Raw genomic sequence first — 18,939 nt, 5'->3', positions numbered from 1 at the left:
TCGTTGGTAAGATTGATTCTAAGTTACCAGAGGTTTAGTAAAAAGTCAAAAGGTTCTCAGTCTCTCTCACCTCTTCATCACCTTTTAATCCTATTTATATCTGAGACAGCCTTCCTGGACTTTGTTTACTGATCTGAGGTATTTCCAGCTTTAAGTTTTGTACACTTGGCATCATAACTCTGAAGGGTAGAGGCAGCTTCTATTTAAGTAGGTTTGCACCGTGCCTGCTTTTTTCATGGTATTTTAAAGGTATTTTTCCTTTGCTTAAAAACGCCCAAAACAATATAGGGGTAAGGAATTAAGAGGTACAAACTATCAGGTATAAAATAAGCTACAAGGATATATTGTACAATCTGGGGAATATAGCCAATATATTATAATAGCTATAAATGGAGTATAACCTTTAAAAATTGTGAATCACTATATTGTACACCTGTAACTTACATAATATTGTACATCACTATACTTCAATAAAAAAATAAAATTAAAAAATGCTCAAAGCAAACTAAAACCTGTAAAATATAATAATGTAGAATACTAAGGTAAGCTAACATTGAGACAAGAAAGATCTTTTGCTTTAATATTCTTAAATATAAGAATATTTCTTCCTCCAAGAATCTCAGAGCTGTTCTGTTAAGGATATAATTCTAGTTGGCTTAAGACCAACAGTCAGAGATGAATCTATTACATCATGGAATCCCATGATTGAAGATCAGTTTTCTTCGTAGTTTCAGGTGCTAAATCTATATAGGTCATTCAAAAAAGGAATGCCTGCCTTTTTGTTCATTGTCTTCCTAACCCAAGAAACCGTCCTCATACTAGATTTGCATGATTCCTCCACATAGCTCCGGATGGAATAATCAACCCTGTTGGCCTTTTCCCTTGTTTTTCTGGAAATTTTACTCAAACATTAAATCCCTTCCTGGTTGGGATTACTAACATTGAAGGTAATAGGTATCTATCCCTATTCTATCTCAGAATTCTAAGACATTTTTATCAGAGTGCATATCCCAATGCTGTGAATGTGAGAGGTGTTGAATAAAGGTTTTTAAACAAAAACATTTTAGCTAACATTTTTGGAGGGCATTTTATGTGCCAGATACTATAGTTAATTCTTTACAACATGTATAAGTTAGGGTTCAATCAGAGAAGCAGAACCAGTGGGAGGTATATACTAGGAGATTTATTGCAAGGACTTGACCCATGTGATTGTGAGGACTGGCTAGGCAAGTCTGAAATCCGTAGGGCAGGCTGTCAGGAAGGGCAGGCTTAAACTCTGACAGGGGCTGAAACTGCCGTTCACAGATGGAGTTTCCTTTTCTTTGGGGAAACCTCAGTTCTGTTCTTAAGGCCTTTCAACTGATTGAACCTGGTTATCTAGGATAACCTCCCTTAGATAAAGTCAACTGATTACCGACGTTACTCACATCTACACAATACCTTTACAGCAACACCGAGATTAGTGTTTGGTTAAGTAACTGGCGACTATAACCTAGCCAAATTGGCACATCAGAAAGACCACCCTACATGGCTAATCTCACTTCCTCCTAACCACAACTTTGTGAAGTCATTTCCTTTATCATCGTATTCATTTTGCAAAGTGGAAAAGTGAAGCTGGGAAAAGTTAAGTAACTTACTCAAGATCACAAAACTACCAAGTGGAATAGCCATTACTTGAACCCACTGGCCTGTTTCCAAAGTTGGGAGCTTAACTATTTGCATAGTACTACCTCCAAACCAATGAATAGATCATTGTAATTCTATTCCTCTAAATCTGTACAGAGGACTCAAATCAGTGTTTTATGTATCTATTTGAAATGCTACCACCATCTTTAGACTTTCTGAGACTAGAATATTCAACATGGTCTTCTGGATAATTTTTTAAACGCAAATTGGAGAATCCCAAATGTTAGTCCTTTCTGATATAAAATTGCTATTCTTAAATAAGCAGTTTATGTCACAAGGGTTGCAATCCTGATGACCTGTAATGGAATGAATGCTTTACATTTCATTGGAGCTATAGGGAGTTTGGAAATTTGCACTGTAAGAGTCTTTTCTAAATTGTCTCATTTTTCAAGAAACAATGTATTACTTAATATAACCAGAGTACTGAAAATCAGTAGATATCCTCCAAGTAAAAGAACACAAGATTATATATCATTTGGATTTTAAATAACATAAATTGGAACTTGACTGATTTTTAGCAAAAAAATAACTGAAGGAAAAAATAATTCTGACACTGAATATCCTGGGGAACCATAGTATCATGGTAAGTGTCTGAACAAATGGCAAAAATTCATGGTTTTGCTCTGCTACTAGTTAGGTTAGGTCGTTGGGCAAGTGAATTAACCATTCTAAGTATCAATTTCCTTTTCTACAATATGAGGGAGTTTTAGAAGGCGATCTCTTACATCCTTTATGCTATTCTAGAACATAAAAATGTCTAAAATTTCAGCTATAAGTAGGCCAAAGAGTAAAAAGTCATTCTTCTGTGAATTATGCTATGTTTTTACTCCAACCAGTAGGAGATTATACTGAAAAGACCTTTAGATTTTAATATGCATACCTGGAGGTCATCACCAAATTTCATTATTGCCATGCTGAAGTTAATTTCCAGGACTACAGTATTTCATATGTGAGCTGATTACGCTGAATGGAGCATCAGTGACAGCCGCTCTGGACAGCAACGTTCCCTCCCAGTTCCCTCAAGAAGAGTTTTCATTAGTCAAGCACAAATGCTGACAGGGAATTAGATTTCCATCATTCTCTAGAGGTGTTTCAGACACAAAATGGCCTACAGCCCCAAATTATTCTACAGTACAGAGGATTCGACACAATACAAAAATGATAGCATAACTCCTTTCTATAGAGCCTGCAGTTCATCGCTAATAAATGACATCTCTGATAGCCCAATATTGTTACCAGAGAACAAGACCAACAGTCAGAGAAGAGAATGATGCTTTCTTTGGGAAAGCATTCTTTGGTTATTGGGAAATGTCATTCTTTGGTTATTTGCAAGATTGGGAAACTAAGAAAACACCTATTCCACCTCAAGTCACATGTGTTTCAATTGCAGAGTGAGAAATAGAACTGAATGGCCTGACTTCCAAACCCATCAAAAGGTTGCTGATCTCAGAAAACAGACATCCGAACATGCCCCAGACAAGAAGGCAGGTCATGTTCAGTAAGGAGTACACCAGGCAAGAAGGCAGGTCATGTTCAGTAAGGAGTACACCAGTCAAGAAGGCAGCTCATGTCCAACCTGTTTCGCTTTCTATAGGTGTAAGACAGAATATCAAAAAGCTTTATGAACCCCTTATGGAAATGAGAAATAGTTTCCATATGGCTAAGGGCTCACACTCTGGAGGTTGACAGGCATGAGTTTATATCCTAGCCTCATCCTTTGCTAGCAGGGTGGCTTCAGAGTATACTGTTGCCCTGAACTTCACCAAAGCAGACAAGGACATGACAGTAGACAAAACGGTGGACATTTAGTGTTTCTTGCTTAAGAAAGTGGATGTTGTCCCATAACTAATAGTTGCACATCTCTCTAAACCTTTTTTTCCATCTGTAAAGTGAGAATAATAATAAAACCTACCTCATAGAGCTGTGAGAATTAAATGAGATAATTCACAGATGTCTGGCAAATAAGTGCTCAGTAAACGTTACCTATTATTTTAAAAATCGATTAACATTTCTATTTCAGTGTCTGATGTTTTGCAGTTGATCAAAATCGTTGTTCTTTGGTTTTAAGGCAATAAATGCGTATTCAAAACGTTTAGAAAGAAAATGTGCCCGGAACAACAGGTTGATTATAAGAACCGTTTGGAGTTCATCATGTCATACATTTCCTTAAGTACTTTTATGTAAAGTTTCTTCAGTCCAACCTATTTTTCACAGACTGTTTGGGTGCTGTTACCTTGTGTTCAAACGTTGGTTATCCTCTGTGGGAATCTGTGGTTCGTATCCCAGACTAAGTGGGCAACTCACGCTTTTGGATGGAACGTTGAAACAACAAGGAACTGAAGTGTGTGGGTTGCCAGATACGTTTGTTCGAATGTTATGGTATTAAGCAGTCTGTAAGCCACATACTATTTTTATTTATTTATGGCAAGGAAACACTATTGGCATTAAAAATATATATACGGGAGAAAGGCCTTGTCATTTAAGGTCAGATGTATTATACTTCACTTAATTGGCATAATTTTGAAGAGAAACCTTTGCCCAAGTAAGTTTCTACAACTGTTGGTAGCAGTACAATGGTAACTTACGTGGGAACTGCGGGGGGGTGGGGCGGAGAGGTGTTTGAATCGTATCAAAATCTTACTCAGAATCTTAACCGCGACCCTCCACGTCTACTGGGGGCCGATCACTGCCCTCTGAGAACAGCTGGAACGCTAGTGGCTCGGGGTGGTGCCACCACCAGTCACCCAAGTTGAGGAATGCTGTGGCTTCTCCTGCGTCGTGAACTCGAAGCAGCTTGGTTAGTGGGAGGAAACTCGAGGTGGCCTCGGGGACAGAGCAGGACTTGCCTTCTCCCCCTCTTCCTCCTCCAGTGCCCAGCGGCGGCGGCGGCGGTAGCGGCCGCCACCGCCGCTGCCGCCGCCGCGCTGGTCACCTGGGCGCCTGCGGAGCTGCCCGGCTGCTGCCTCTGCGGCGGCCCCTCGGAGCGCGAGGAGGGGGCGGAGAAGAGCGAGATATCCATAGTAACGCAGGATGCGCCGGGCGCCGAGCGGGACCTAGTGCGGGAGGAGGAAGCCCCCGCGCGCCGGCAGCCCGCGGCGCTAGGCGCCCTGCAGCCCCCGCGCGCCGTGCCCGAGCCCGCGTCGCTCTCGCACTTAAGGTCCGGCTGAGTGGTAAGCCCTCCCGGGAACTAAGCCAACGCCTCCCACCCGCCCCGGCCACCCACCCCCGGGAGGCAACCGCAGAACAATAGAGAGCGCAGCCGGTCGCCCTGAAGACCGCGCTCCGGGGACGACGCGCCGCCGCCGCGGACGTCGCCGCCTCCCGGGCTGGCGCGCGCCGCGTGGGGCCGGGCGTGTGCGAGGGCGCGCGGCGGGGTGGGGGGCGCCGCGGGGGGCGCGCGCGCGGGCCCGGGGAGCTCGCCGGGAGAGCCCGGCGCTCGGCGCGGCGCGGCGCGGCCAGGCTCGGCGCCTCTCCCCCCCGTTCCTCGGCGCGCTCGCCCTCGCCTCGCCGCTCGCATTCGCTGGGGGCGCCCAGAAAGATGCTCAGAGGCAACGGCTAGGGGAGCGGAGGTTCCTGCCACATGTCCGCGTTCTCGGGGGCCAGAGCCCGCCAGCCCTCGCGGATCCCGGCTCGCAGCCAGCCCGCGACCGCTGCCGTCGCTAGTGCCGAGGGGCTCGGGTGAGTAGTGGCGTGACTGCGGGCGGCGTGGGGTACGGCTTCCCCGCCGTCCACGGCCCCAGCTTGCCAAGATGCGGTTGCGGGAGAAAAAAGGGAAGCCGGGTCGGAAATCCGGACAGACTGCGTGCGATAAGGGTTGCCGGGGCATTTGTTGCAGCCAGGCTGGCGGTCTCCACTGTGTGGGCCTTTTTTTTTTTTTTTTTTTTTTTTTTAATCCTTCAAAAAACATGGTTTGGTTATTGCTTTTCCCTCTCGGGTTCGGCGCATTTTCCCTTTCCTTTCCGCATCTTCGGGGTTGCAAGGAGTTTGAAGCGGTAAATTGCCGGATGTCTTTCCAAACGGTTTGACTTTCACGAGTAGATATTTTCCAAAGGTCATTTGTCTTCAGTATTAAAAAGCCACACCAATCCATGTAATTTCCAGGTGCGCTTTGAATCACCTTTCAAGAGTAGCAGGAAAAACAGACGCTGGAAGGGTTGCTGTTGAGCGTGCCCTCTCTCCTCGTATTTTTTTATACATTGATTAATCGGAGGGGAAAGTGGGCTTGGACTTAACCACTCTACGCCTTGGCGAACTGTATTAGAGCAGCAAAGACTGCAATTTGCTGCTTTCGTGAAGGTCGGATCAACATTTCCATTGAAACCCCAATTTCGGTGGCTGCAACTTGGGTGTAATTTTACTCCAGGCTAAAACTTGCCAAAGGCAAACAAGATGTTGTTTTTATAAGGCTGCTGCCACCGCCGCGGTTTTGGGGTTTTTGTTGTTGCTGTTTCCCTCCAAGAAAACTAGCCATCTACAAACATGAGCCCCTAAAACAAACGGGCAGCTCAGGAAGGCTTTACATTTTCAGAGATTGGCCAGGAAGGCTCGTTCTCGCTGCAGTTATCATTTCTCCTCCCTGAGCGACTGAGATGTTAGTTTTAGGAGGCTGAAAATTCAGCCCCCAGGCTGCAGATATGCACCCAACATGTTGTATGGGTAGATCGGAGGCATGTGAGCTTTGGGGTCCTTAACGATTCTTAAACACTTACTAGATTAGGATACTTGCTACTTGGACTCTTGCATGGAAAGGCGACATGAGGAATTTAGGTACAACGTAAAGACTTTCCTCAACGTTGACACAAGTTACCAAAGGAGTCTATAAATCTCTCTGGGAGTCTTTACATTAGGGTAGATTCACGTTGAAGTTTGGAGCCAGTTCTGAGCTGGTTTGGAGCTGGAAGGGAGAGAGGAAAGGAGATTAGGAAACCTCCCAGAGGTTCCTTCCAAACCTGTGTTCTTTGTACTCAGCAGATGAGCTTGGGCAAGGCGATGCCAGTGGTGTCTGGGTTATTTGAGTCCGTGGTGTCGATGGCTCTGTGACAGAATAGACTATAATGACTGGTGCTGGCATTGTCCCACTGTAAAGACTTCACAAGTGTGCCATTCTGTCATTCCACCCGGTCAGTCCTGAATAGTGCTTGGTGTGATTGCCGTGATCCTCCTGGACTCAGATGGAGGAGAAAGGAGTAACTGGTACAAATGAAATTAAAACAGATTCATGCTACCTGGGCGACTTTGTGACATATTTTTAAAAACATCGTTACAAAGACTTTTTTAACTTCAGAATGCAGGGGGAAATATAATGTTGGATAAAAGCAGTGAAGAGTCAGTGCTCCTTGCTCAAGGATAGGAACTTTCTCCTCCGGTTGCTAATTGCCAAAACTTAATTTTACTGCATTAGAGTTACTTTGCTTGAAGCACTTTGGCACTTTTAGTAGAAGTAATTTTTTTTTCTTAATCAGTGACAGTAGAGTGATAATATATCCATGTATTAGGAATGAGAGACTCTGTATCGTCACAGTTCCCCTAAGGGGGACCAGAGAAAGAGAACAAAGTATCTCACCTCTACTTGGAGATCAAATCTCCATTAAAATACTTTTGAAATATAGATACAGCATGGTACAATATTTAATAAGATATTTGGGGGTAACTAGTTTTTAACAAAACTTTGTATAAGTACATTTATTTGTCAGGAGTTTAAAATTATAATCACTGGACAGTTATTATCAATCTAAAAGTTTGCAGGTTTTACTAAATTTGTATACATGTACTGAATTCTGATACATTTCTTTTCTGTTCATTTACTGCGTATGGTATAATTGGTCTGAAATGTTAGGGAATGGCTTTCTTTAGAGTAGTAATATTTGTTTGAAGTTACTGTACATATTCTAAATAGAGTAAAAATTAACAGACATTGTTCAGGAAAGGCATTCCCAATAATCATTTGTGATGTTATTGTCCTCTTTTAAATGTTGGCAAATGTTTACCAGTTTATTATTAACTCATACTCATTGCATCATTCATTGAATAAGGATTTTTGAGCACCATGTGTTTTGAAGCAGGTTTATCCTTTCTCTAAATGGAAGGCAGACATGTTCTCTAAATATTATATTGAAATAAATGTTTTGGCATTGTCAGTGTTTATAGCATTGGCAGAGTCTGTAGAAACACCAGGTAGAGTTTATTGATGTCCCTAGTTCTAACCAGATGCTAATGTCAACATATGTCACATTAATATCCGTCAAGCCAGTTAATGTCCCAGGAAGAATGAACGATTAGCAAAATTAATTAGGAGATCTGCTTGATTAAAGTCATTAATGGTCATCAGTAAAACATTTGTATTACCATAGGCATGTTTGATTTTTATACATTTTGGATTTATAGCAGTAATTCAGATTTAGCATTTACAAGTGCCACTACCAGTAATCAAAGTACAAGGTCTTCCATAAGCCACCAGTAATTAACAGAAGTGTGAACAGAAACCAGATTTATTTATTGGTTACCCTTTTTTGTTTTCCTTTCATGGACAATAGCCAGTAACAAAGCATAAGTGTTTGCCGTGGAATTTAATGGCAGTGAATAGCAGTAAGCCTTGGAAGAAGTGTTGCGTGTATATTTCTTTAAGTGAAAGATTACATTAGCTGTGATGTCTTTACTCTTGTATTAATATTTGATTTCTTTAAAATGATTGTTTTCAAAGTGCAATGCTGTCAATATATTTAATAATTTGCTTGAGAAAGAACATTTACATGAATGCATTTATCTTCCCACATATCTGTCAATAATGCATTGTTCCAGAAATCTATTTTTATGTAGATGGAATTTTCATGTAAAAATTAACCTTTCTTGTAATTGTAGTGTGAGCTGAAAACCATTCTTGTTCATCTGATTTTTGCTTTCTCTCCATGAAATCATGAGACGGTTTTTTTAGAAGTCAAACTATGACTAAGCTGAGTTTTTTTTCTTTAAAAAAACTGTGAGAATAGTTTGTTTAGAAGAAAATTCAAAATTAATTCCCTTAAAAATTTTATGTTTAGGCAGTATCTCCCGATTCTGGTATTTACAGAGCAAAGACTTACTGGTAGTTTTCTCATATGGGAATAGGAAGGAATGCAGAGAAGATCAATACAAGATTTGATCTGGAAGAAGCAAAACTGCATGTTCTGATCCCCTCTTACTAAATGCTTTATAGTGTGTTTTTAGGTGAATCTCAAAACAGAATTTTTCTATAAATGGCTTTTGTGGATACATCTCTTTGGGGTTTGGAATTAAGGTAACTAAACTGAAATTCCTAACTTCACAAGACTAACCACAAGAACATGCTCTGGAAAATCAATGGCTGCCTTGAGATTGTCCAGATACCCATGTTTACCACGTTCCAGCCCCTCTGTCTCTATAGACAGCCACCTTTGAAGCACACAGAAGTCAGTGGGCGACCCCAGCACAGTCTCAGCACTGCTTGGCCATATGTTTAAGTGGTACTCAGTTCTGTAGCTCTTGTAACATTGATCAGGGCTAGGTTTTGTGACCCTGTGAAAACTAAGACACTTGGGAGGAGAAAATTGTATTTTAAGACTATTTGAGCATCCTGTCATTTTAGCACATTTCAGTTAGAAGAATTTTTTTGTAACTGTAAGTTTTATGGTCTGTTTTTGGTTTCAATTAAGGCTTGAGCGTGACTTGCACATAGTTGTAATTGCAGCAGGTGGTATGTTTTGTGTTGTGTAATGTTCATAAAAGTCTCGTTTCCTGATGTTTAGAAATCATGACCATTTTGTGGTTATTTTTCCAGAAATACAAAATGTAACTGTAAAAATAAGCTGCTTCTCTTTATGTCCATGATTCATTTCTTCAGAAAAGATGTGCAGACCATATGCAGCATCTCTTGGCTCTTAATACGTTTTTTTTTTTTTTTCTGTCTTAACTGTCGATTTAGTGTAAAAATAATTGGTTCAAGTTGTTTTCTAGTAGTATAGCTTTCTCTCTGGAATGAAAGGTCTGGCATTGCGTCCTAAATATCTCCCAAGGCTTGGTTGGTACTCTTGATATGAGTGATGCTATTTTTTTCACCCTACTGGTAGATTAGTCGTACACACTCATGCCAAACCAAATTTGGTACAAAGCTTCAAATTAGAAATAAATAGTCCCTCCCAAGTTTCAACATTATTTACATACTGGCTCGCCCTCCTTTTACATACCCAGAACTATTCCAGACAGGAACCAAGCTGTCTTGGAAGACGCAAATTCCTAGTAGCTAACAGAAGAAACTTTTTCCCCTTTTCCTGACCACTCATCACTGACTTTTTCTCTCCTCTCATTCACTGCTCTTAGCTCAGGTATCTTTCAAATCACATAATCTCTTTAATCCCTTTCATTAGGTTTCTTGCTACTAAAACCTCCAGAAAATCTGTTATTTCCTCTTTTACGTTTTTGATACAGTGACCCAAGTCATGGCTGATAAGTATTCAAGGTGGTAACAGTGTTATGTCTGTTATCAAAGGAGCTGAAAGCTATAAATTTTAAAGTTATATGAATAAAAAATCAGGACCGGAAAGCCCTGCAGCCCTTGAAAATGAATCTGAAACCCCCTTCAGAATATCCATAAATGTCTCCACCAATATGAAAGATAAATAATAATTGTAATTTGTTCATATTAAATAAATTAAAATATTTCTTTTAAATTGTATATTATGCCGGTGATAATTCATCATGTTGATTTTCTAGTATTTTTGTTGCATATATACAGAATTTTAGCCCATTATGGGTCCAGTAGACATTCGTGGGCTCTAACCCTAATATTTAATTATTGTTTATACTGTGGCTTAGTTGAAGGAATTTGCGTTCTGAATTCTAAACAACTGACTTAAAAGACAGATTTACCAACACAACCCTTTGAGAAACAGTTTCTGTGTGTATTCAATTCATTCACTTGAGAAATTTTTATGGAATGTCTACTGTCTTCAAGGCACTGTTGTTAGGGCAGGAGATATAATGATGAACAGAATAGACAAGGTCTCTGTTTTGTAGAGCAGATATTTAATGGGGGAAGTTTAATACAAAACAAGTAAATAAACAAATGGAGAAGATGATCTCAGACAGTGGTAAGTGCTGTGAAGGGCATATAACAGGGTGAAGTGCTTGAGAGTGTTCTGGAGGGGAATGATGCTACTTTTAAAAAGTTGTTCAGAGAAGGTCTCCCTAAGAAGGCGTCCTTCAAATAGAGAATGGTGAGCAGGAACCAGCCATGCAGAGAAATCTGGGGAAGGAGCATTCAGGCAAAGGGACCCACTCACCTAAGTGCCCTTGGGGGACAGTCACAGTATGTTTGGGTAACAGCAGTACAGTGTGACTGGGTCGTTGCCCACTCAGGTCAGCCTTGCTGGTCATGGCAAAGGGTTTGGGTTTTATTCTAAAAACAACATGAAGCAAATGGAGAATTTAAAGCAGAAGTGCAACAGCTTTACCTTTGGAAAGAATACACTGGCTGCCGTGGGAAGACTGGACAAAACTAGAGCCAGAACGGACGTGGAGGAACCACGTAGAAGGCTATTATAGTAGTCCAGGTGAGAATTGATAGAGATTTGGGCTAGGGTAGTGACAGTAAACAAAGAAGAGCTGTGGGAAGATTCGGAATATCAAATTGTTAAAAGCTTTTGTGAAGTTTTACAAATATAGGAAAATACAAAAAAGGAAATAACAATTCTCACAGTTCTCACCATCCAAAGTAATATCTCCGCATTTTTTTAAGGAAAAATAATCACCACATTATTTTTGATATTTTGATATTTGATCATAAGACATAATTCAGGTGATGCACATAATAAAAATACTATAATTTTTAAATTACGCTAAACCCCACCACCCAGAAATAACCATCTTTAACATTAGACTAATATCATTTAAGGCATGTATCTATGCATATATACAGAGGGATTGGTAGATGGATGCATGAATAGAAAGAAATATTGATACTTTTATGGTAATGGCAACAATGGAATCATACTGGAGATGCTGTTTTTAAATAAAAAGTATTTTTTTAACATCTTTATTGGAGTTTAATTGCTTTACAATGGTGTGTTAGTTGCTGCTGTATAACAAAGTGAATCAGCTATACGTATACATGTATCCCCATATCTCCTCCCTCTTGTGTCTCCCTCCCACTCTCCCTATCCCATCCCTCTAGGTGGTCACAAAGCACCAGCTGATCTCCCTTTGCTATGCGGCTGCTTCCCACTAGCTATTTTACATTTGGTAGTGTATATATGTCCATGCCACTCTCTCACTTCATCCCAGCTTACCCTTCCCCCTCCCCGTGTCTTTAAGTCCATTCTCTACGTCTGCTGCGTCTTTATTCCTGTCTTGCCCCTAGGTTCTTCAGAAGCATTTTTTTTTTTAGATTCCATATATATGTGTTAGCATACGGTATTTGTTTTTCTCTTTCTGACTTACTTCACTCTGTATGACAGACTCTAGGTGCATCTGCCTCACTACAAATAACTCAATTTCATTTCTTTTTATGGCTAATATTCCATTGTACATATGTGCCACATCTTCTTTATGCATTCATCTGTCGATGGACACTTAGGTTGCTTCCATGTCCTGGCTATTGTAAATAGTGCTGTAATGAATATTGTGGTACATGACTCTTTTTGAATTATGGTTTTCTCAGGGTATATGCCCAGTAGTGGGATTGCTGGGTCATATGGTAGTTCTATTTTTAGTTTTTTAAAAGTATTAAAATTTGTTTTCTTATATTTAACAGCATAAAAAAATGGAAGTAAGAAAAGCTAAGTAATTGTTGAACTTCAAACAAAGTTCTCCTTCCTACAAGTTATTTCCTAAAAGATCTCCCTTTATGGTTAAAAGAAATGGTTATGATTAACGGTTATTAAATGGTTATGGTTAAGAGAAATGAAAAATGTTAAGAGGTTTGAGCAGGAGTGGATTGAGATTTTGTAGGAAGGTTATTACAAGTTGGGACTCCTCTTTAAGAAAACAGAGTATATTTTACAAAAACATGATCATGTGAATGCTTTGCTGTGACACCTCCCAGGGCCAACGAAAAACAAATCACCCATGTAGGTGAAAGGCCTTGAAACTTAAGTAGCTTTACAGTAAATCCACCTCAGGGTTGCAATTATTATGCTTTTTAAACTACATATTCCAGCTTTAAGTACATTATCACCCATCTCCTCTCCTCAGCTAATAATTTTAATTAATTTATATTGATCATGTTGTAATACTTGCTATTCTGTAATCATAAAATCATAATTACTAAGCTTATTTAATATAAATTCTTCTATTAAAATAGACCCAATGTTTCCCAGTCCTTTAGTATAGCTTCTCCATTTCTAAATGAGTTCTTTGATTCATCTCTTAATTGCCTAGATGTCATTGTCAATTGCTTTTTGTTCTTATTTCAAGAAAGACTTGTAGCTACTGCGTTTCTGAGAGTTTTGGTTTTGGTTTTTGCTTTTTAATATTCGAAGGTATCTTTCTGTTACTTTTATAATTGAAACAACATTGAGGCTGAGTATAATATTCTTGTGTTATGCTCTCTTTCCCTTATAGTTTTGCAGCCATTACCCCATTGTTGAGTAGCATTCACTATTACTGTGCAGTCTGAAGCCACCCTTTTGTAGGTGTTTGCTTTTTCTGCCTGGATAGCAAAGAATTCTTTCTTTATCCTCATAGTTCAGTAGCATAGCTAGGATATGTCTTGTTGAATGTTCTGTGTCAGAATTTTCTGCAATACAATGTGCTCTTTAAATCTGCTGACATTGTATCATATCTTTTATTATACATTTTATTCCATTTGTATTGTTACCTACTTTGGGGCCATCAATTATCCTTATTTTGGAACATCTTTGTCTCTCTTCCATATCTCTTAATTTCTTTATAATTTAATCTTTTTGTCATTTTCACCTGCATTCATAGTGATTATGTCAATCCTTTCCTCTGTGTTAGTAATTCCCTTTTCAGAAGTGTCTACTCTGTTTCTTGATGTTTCTAATTTATTGATAGATTCTAAAATGATGCTCTTTGGTCCTTAAATAGTTTCATTAGGTCCACAATCTCTCTTTTCATCTCATTTGTTTCATTATTCTGTCTTTAGCTTCAATTTTTACTGAAATCATTCTTCTGTAGTAGAAAGTTTGTGTGAGGAGGTCCTTCCTTTTATTTGAATAAATTTCTTCTAGATTTACTTCCTCGTGCTGTGACCCTTGCATTTTATATTCTTCCCTTCCCTCCTTCCTCTCTCCCTCCTTCCTTTCGTCCTCTCTCCTTCTCTCCTTTCCTCCTTCCTCCCTTCCTTGCATATCTGCCATGCTGTTTTTTTTTTTATCCGGCTGGTGCTTGGGGAGCTTTGCCCAGACATGGTGTAAGTAACTCCTTAGATCACTTCCCACCTTTTGGGGGACCAGTTTGATTTTTTTCTTTGAGCTATGTTTTACTGCCTGGACCTGTCCACTTTTCTGAAGTGGGAGGGAGTTGCCAAGGGAGGTAGAAATCGTGGAGAGAGGTAGCTCATGCCCTGTGCAGCCTTGATTACGTTTCCAGGGCTTTGCCTTCTCAGGTTTTGCAGAATGTCCCTGTTATCAGCATTCATTTCACCAAACTGGGAGGGGGTAAGTGGGAGATACCAAGGACAGTCTTTTTATAATCAACTAAAGGGTTACATATGAGCTGGCAGCTACCCTGGAGGTAACCTAGGACTTCATGGGTCTCCTCATCACAGTGGGCAGCCCTGGAGTCTTCAATTCCATGGAGTCAGCCCTTTACTCCCTTTTTCTCATTTCACATGTTTCCATCACTCCTCCATAGAGAGAGGAAACAGATAAAGATACTCACTGAGTGTGTGCTTTCTCTAAATTCAGGGTTATTAGTGAGAATTCTCAGAGTTTTGTTGACTCACCTCTCTGGGCAGTGAGAACAGGGTTGGGAACCAAGCAACACTGTGCCTCTTCATCCTGCTCCGGAATCTTCTCTTTCTTTCCTTGGCTGCCAGTGTTGAAGTTTGTTTATATTTGTTTATGTTCCTTTCCTTGATTGGTTACTGTTGGTATTTTTTTCATACTGTTTACTATTTTTTTTCCACATTTTGTTTGGTATTTGGGAAGGGAAGTTCTGTGAGGCAGTTTAAATTTGCCATCTTAAATCAGACTCTGGGATATATTTTGGAGATAGAATTTAGATGTCTTGCTGATGAATTAATTTGAAAGATGAAGGGAAGGGAGGAGTTATGGATGACATCTAAATTTTTGGCCTTAGCAACTGGGTGGGTGATGAACAGATTGGGCCAGTGTTGGGAGAAGGAATCAAGAGTTCTGTATTAAGCATTTTAAATCTAAGAAACTTGATATCCATGTGGAAATGTCAAGCAGGTGGTTGGATCTACTAGCCTGAAACCCAGGGGAAAGATGCTCAGCATATAGGTGGTACCTAAAAACACATGCCTGGATGAGATCACCTAGGGAGGGAGAATAGAAATATTGGGAAATGTATAATGAATGTGTACTAATCAGGATGTGTGGGTGTGTGGACTCTCCAGGCTCAGTGTCAACTCTTCTTAATCTGACAGACGTCTGAAATCTTTCAGTATAAATGTATCAGGTTAATGTTTGGTATGAATTAGTGAGAAATGTAGGTCAGGGAACGTTTTGAAAGATGGGAAATTTTATACTTCTAGATCTACACAGTAACACAGTAAAGTACTGCCTTTCAAAGATGGTTTAGACTTGCTTTTTAGCTCTTACCACATCAATTATCTGTATTTGAGGATGATAAAGATTTAATTTTAAACAAATATATAACTTATTAGTTATGAAGACTCAATTTTTTCTGCTTTCAAAATGAATCAATATATACATTTTTATTTAATACATACTTTTACAATTAAAATATAGCTTTTGCTTATAGTAGAGGTACATTGTACATTTTAAAGCATTGCTATATTTGGAGTGAATGTGCTTAATGAAAAGGATACTGTTCTGGAAATTAGGAAACAGATTCTAGATCCAACTCCGGCAGTAATAAAAAATAGAAGTATGAAACACACATAATCCTTTCAGTGTGACAGGTGCTGTTCTAAACACTTTACATAATATTTACTTTATTAAGAAGTTGTATAGTCACACAGCTTTCAGCTACTTAATCTCCCAGGACTTTAGCCTCCTCATTTGTAAAGCCAGTGTTCCCTCAGCTCTAAAATTCAGCACGATTTATCTTTAATTGTACAATTTTATCAAGAGACGTAAAAATATTTTAATGATCTTATTAACCAAAGCAAATGGTAACAGACTCTTTTATAGTCAGGGGAAGATGAACCGTTATATCACAAAGGTTGACCAGTAAATTATGGAGATCTTAGTCAACTAGGATTGCATCCCAAACATACCTCCTCTTATGCTTTTGCTCACGCTCTACCTAAAAAATAAGGATTTTTTTTTTTTTTTTGCAGTATGGCAGTTACTTGCCCAGTTGCTAGGTAACAAGGCAGATCTCTATAGCTTTATCTGAACACACAGCAGATGATTTTTTAGTGACAATTGTTTATATCCAATATATTAAAGTATGCTGTATTGATAATGATTAAACTGTTGATTTATCTATTGTGCATTTGCAAGAAAGTGTGCAGTAATTCACAAAGCTAGTTTTGTTCTAATCTTTCTCAAAAGCATTATTAATATTTGCCACTAAGAATGATCAGTTGTCTAGCAAAGCAGCAATAGCTAGATTGTTTATTTGATAATCCTTCCAGGTGGCTGATCACAATCAAAAACATTGCCACACCTTTCTGATTAATTATACTGTACATCTTCTGCGAGGGATGTTTTGTTCTTCTGTGGGGTCCATTCATATGTTATAAAGTTTGAATTTTGTGAAAATTGATATTCTTTATATCGCTTGTCATTCCTCGTACTATAATCATTCAGGAGATCTAGCTCTACACTGAGAAGTAGCAGTTGATTTAGAAGTATTTAGAAGAATTGTTATTTTAAAACATTATCCAAATTTATTATTTTTTTTGTCTTTTGGTACACGGGGGAGAAATCATAGCTGCGCATCACCAATGTTACATAATCAGCAATGGTGTGTTGTTAGAGATCTTTTAACAAAAGTTACAATTAAAGAAAAGAATCTACAATTTAAGTATTATAACCAGTAAATTTCCATAATAAGGAAGGAAAAAATCTCTTTCCACTCTTTGTGGATTTTGTTCACAATATTTGCCTTTAATCAGGTGGATTTATTCGCTTGAATGTTTCTTAATATATGCCAGGAAACATGTGAAGTATATGCTTATTCCAAATTCATTTTCCTGCCGACATTTATATTGGTAAATTTGGACGATTATTAGATAGAATTTATACATTGAGTTAATAGTCATTTGTCACAGTCTTTTCAACTAAAAGTCAAAAGGCTATTTTATACTGTAATGGAGAAAAGGTATCTGTTGAGCATTGCACTTTTGTGGTAGAGTAGCTGTAATTAGTACATCAGCTATGGGATAATTCGAAATTATGGTACAATTTCCTTTGTAGCATAAGAAATATCACAATAGGTAATGTTAGGATTCAGGTTTGTCTTAAAATATTTAGTTTATAGGACAGTGACGTAAGAAAATTCTTGGAGAATATTTGTTCACAAGTTATTTTTTGATGACAGCAGAAAGAATGCATTCTGTAGAATCAGAAATCACAGAGACAAAAATGAGTTATTACCTGTCTCTTGGATGAACTCAAGGTAACCCTGTCTTTACAAGTCAGCACACCAGGAAGCTAGTTTATATAGAAAATAGTTTAATATGGAAAATTGCACTTTAATAATACCTACTAATTAAATGCCTGCATTCAATAAAATACAGTTCTCGCTGCCTGAAAGCTATAAAAGCCATCTGGAATGATTCTGAATTTCTGTAGTCTTGAGTAAACCACAGGCAAGGTGTATATTTTATTGACTGTGGACTGAAGGCCTGAGCTATTTTCAAGACAATTAAACAGTAATTTATTTGACTCTTTACAGTGTTCAGTTATCACTCTGGCATTTAAATATCAAAAGTGAAATGGAGGGCTTCCCTGGTGGCGCAGTGGTTGAGAATCTGCCTGCCAATGCAGGGAACGCGGGTTCGAGCCCTGGTCTGGGAAGATCCCACATGCCGCGGAGCAACTCGGCCCGTGAGCCACAATTACCGAGCCTGCGCGTCTGGAGCCTGTGCTCGGCAACGAGAGGCCGCGATAGTGAGAGGCCCGCGCACCGCGATGAAGAGTGGCCCCCACTTGCCGCAACTAGAGAAAGCCCTGGCACAGAAACGAAGACCCAACACAGCCATACATACATACATACATACATACATAAAAAGAATGTAAGCAGACAAGAATAGCATTAAAAAAATTAAAAATAAAAAAAATTTTAAAAATAAAAAATAAATAAATAAATAAATGAAATGGAAATCAGCCCTCTGATTTCTCTACTTTTCATATTCTCAATGACATACAGTTTTGCCTAGTTTTTAGAAGACATGCTCTTATACAAACCATCACTTATTATACAAAAATTTTTAAATCATTTCAGGCAGGGAGTCGAAGCAGATGTCTGTTTGCCATATAACAGTAGTTCTCTCCTTATAGGGGAGCTCACTGCAAGATTTCATTAGGTTTTTTTATCTTTCTCATAGTAATTTTGGGAGAAAACCAAACCTGTGTTTATACAGAACTTTTAGAAACTTATCCATCTTGTTAAGCTAGGTAAACTTGTGAATTCCAGTTAAGGTTGATTTATTTCATATTCTTATTTTTGATTGTCATATTGTTACCAAAACCCAACTCCATGTGATTGCTACCTTCTTTTGTGTCTTATTTTAGACACATTATTTGAATGGACTTTCTTCATCATCCTATGTGTCTTTGTGATTATTGTTGCTATATCATTTTAAATGATTTTAGTGGAAATCTTTTTTCTCTCTCACGATACTGGAGCCTATCTCCTATAGAGAAACTAGGTAATCCTAAATATGAGCTGTTATTGTCTCACTTTTCAGCTTTACTTACTTTTAAAAAGGGTTCTGTGGCCATAGAAAATAAAACATAGATTTGTCAGAAGGTCAGCATCCTAGGATATGAAAGCTACATTCTGCAAAGCATTGGAGTTGGTTCTGTTTTGTATTGTTAACATATATTTTATACTTTTAATCATTGTTTATCACACTGTGCAAAAAAGAAAAAAGCCGAATAATCTAGTGTTCAACTCCCT

The 18,939-nt window shown here is 38.9% G+C and overlaps 1 protein-coding gene across 11 annotated transcripts in view; it reads left to right on the top strand.

Annotated features, from left to right (window-relative positions):
- Positions 1-18,939, top strand: part of ANKS1B (ankyrin repeat and sterile alpha motif domain containing 1B) — a 953,137-nt gene that overhangs the window by 796,887 nt on the left and 137,311 nt on the right. Inside the window, exon 1 of one of the 11 annotated variants that reach the window (XM_036866281.1) lies at positions 5,131-5,364. The exons of the other annotated variants lie outside the window; for them this stretch is intronic. The gene's annotated coding sequence lies outside the window, so the exon portion shown is untranslated. Of the gene's footprint in view, positions 1-5,130; positions 5,365-18,939 lie in introns of those variants that run through there. 11 annotated transcript variants of the gene reach the window in all.

This window comes from Balaenoptera musculus, chromosome 10, assembly GCF_009873245.2.
Source record: "Balaenoptera musculus isolate JJ_BM4_2016_0621 chromosome 10, mBalMus1.pri.v3, whole genome shotgun sequence".
Lineage (NCBI taxonomy): Eukaryota > Metazoa > Chordata > Mammalia > Artiodactyla > Balaenopteridae > Balaenoptera > Balaenoptera musculus.
Note: the sequence above shows the minus strand (reverse complement) of the source record. Positions and strands in the feature narration are given on the sequence as shown.